Source organism: Lynx canadensis, chromosome E1 (genome assembly GCF_007474595.2).
Source record: "Lynx canadensis isolate LIC74 chromosome E1, mLynCan4.pri.v2, whole genome shotgun sequence".
Taxonomy (NCBI): domain Eukaryota; kingdom Metazoa; phylum Chordata; class Mammalia; order Carnivora; family Felidae; genus Lynx; species Lynx canadensis.
The window spans coordinates 10,823,594-10,825,909 of record NC_044316.2 but is presented as its reverse complement, the minus strand read 5'-3'; positions in this window follow the sequence as shown (position 1 = coordinate 10,825,909).

Sequence of the window (2,316 nt, the reverse complement as noted above, 5' to 3'; positions counted from 1 at the left end):
AACTTGGCGCGCCGCGACTCGCACACCAGTCGGTGCCCTCAGCTCCCTGCCCGGCCCCGCCCCCAGAAGTGCCCAATCAGAGTTGCGGCCCCGCCCCCAAAGGCCCAGGCGCTATTGGCTGCAACGGAGCGGTGGGCGGGGCTTCCCGTCCCCGCCCGACCGGGAAAGGCTGCGGGGCGCAGCTGTTCCCCTTGTCTCTGGCTGCAGGCTAGGGGCGGGGGTGGATTCCTGGGCGACAGCGGAGGGCCTTTCCCTGTTAATTGTTAATTAGGGTAGGCCATAGGATTAGGGGTGAATTTTGTGGCTTATATTTGACATTTACATTGTCCTATTTACAGTTTAGCAGTGTTCATTTAACTAATCATTTAACTAGTACAAATGTGGGTTTGAATTTTTTTTTTTTATGTTTAATTTTGAGAGAGAGAGACAGAGCGTGAGTGGGGAAGGGGCAGAGAGAGAGGGAGACACAGAATCCCAAGCAGGCTCCAGGCTCTGAACTGTCAGCACAGAACCCAAGGCGGGTCTCAAACTCAGAATGAGGAGGTCCTGACCTGAGCCAAAGTCCCACGCTTAACCCACTGAGCCACCCAGACGCGCCAGGGTTCGAACTCTCCATGTTTGGAGTCCTAGACCAGTCCACGGGAGTTTCATCTTCGGCAACTTTGAAGTGGAGATAATCATATCTGCCTGACAAGAGGATTAATAAGCATATCTAAAACACTTAAAGCTGTACATGACACATTATAAGGGCTCAACAAAAAAACCAAGGGGCTGCACGGTATAGGGAAAAGAACTGACAAATATGGTCTCGCTGACCAAACTCCAGTCACACTCCCTGACCTTCTTTTCAGCTACTCTTTTTGGACTTCCGTATTTGTCCAATTTTAGGAAGAATTCAGCTAGGGCAATTTAAACAGAACCTCTCCCCACCCCCCATATCTGGTTGCATTCCTTATCCACCGTCCTTGATGATGTCCGATCACCCGGGTCTGGTCAATTTAACCAGAATCCCCCTTTTGGTTTCTGGTAAGGGCCCTCTTCCTGGCTTGTATATGGTTCCCTTCTTACTGTGTCCTCCCATGGCTTTTCCTTGTGTGTGTGCACAGAGGGAGAGACAGCGAGATCTCTGGTATCTCTTCTCATAAGGACACTAATCCTATTGGATCGAAGCCCCACCTTTGTGCCCTCACTTACCCTTAATTACCTCCTAAGGACCCTATCTCCAAATACAGTCAAATTGTGGGTTAGGCATCCAAGCTATGAATTTGGGGTGGGGGAAGGAGGAATGACACAGTTCGTTCCATAGCAATGTGAATGGCCAAAAATAAAAAAACCAGTGCTGGGGCACCTGGGTGTTTCAGTTGGTTAAGCGTCTGACTCTTGATTTCAGCTCAGGTCTTGATCTCAGGGTGGTGAGTTCAAGCCCTGTGTTGGGCTCCGTTCCCAGCATGGAGCCTACTTAAAAACAAATAAAGAAATAAAAATAAGGCTAATGCCAAATGCTGGAGAAGATGCTAAGGAACTGGATCTCATACATTACTGGTAGAGATGTAAAATGGTACCCTCTGGAAAATAGTTTGTCAGTGTCTTAACAAAGTAAACATACACATTCCATATCACCTAGCAATCATACTCCTGGGCACTTACCCAGAGAAATGAAAACTTTAGTCCCCATAACCTCTATGTATGCGTTCATAGCAGCTTTATTTGTTATACACCCAAACCGGAAACAACTCAAATGACCTTCATCAGGTGAATGGTTAAACCAGCTCTCACGTGAGCTTTTCGTTTTTTCCAATCCCCTATTTACACAAGTCAAGATTCTAAAACCAAGAGGCTGATCCAAAATGGTAAAATAACCTTGTCCTTCAGAGAGCGATATAACCTAAAAAGCAGCTTAAAAAGGACGAAGAGGGTCAGAAGGAAAAAGATAACCAAGAAAAGAGCTGGACAGCCCAGAGGGAAACACAAAAGTTGAATCAAAAGGCAGAATTTCAGCTAACACAGGGGTCACGTGGAGCCTCTGATTCTGAACAAGGAGATGATCAAGGAGGTGAAAAGAAGAGAAAAGGTAGAAGAAAATTTCAGACTCCTCATAGAAGGAGTGTTTTGAAAGGCCAACATGAGAAAGAAGCAGCAAATAGAAATCACAAGCAATTGCCCCCCCCCCCCCCCCCCCCCCCCGGGTGGCTCAGTCGGTTGAGCTTCGGACTTCGGCTCAGGTCATGATCTCACAGTCCCTAAGTTCGAGCCCCTCACCGGGCTCTGTGCTGACAGCTCAGAGCCTGGAACCTGCTTCAGATTCTGCGTCTTCCT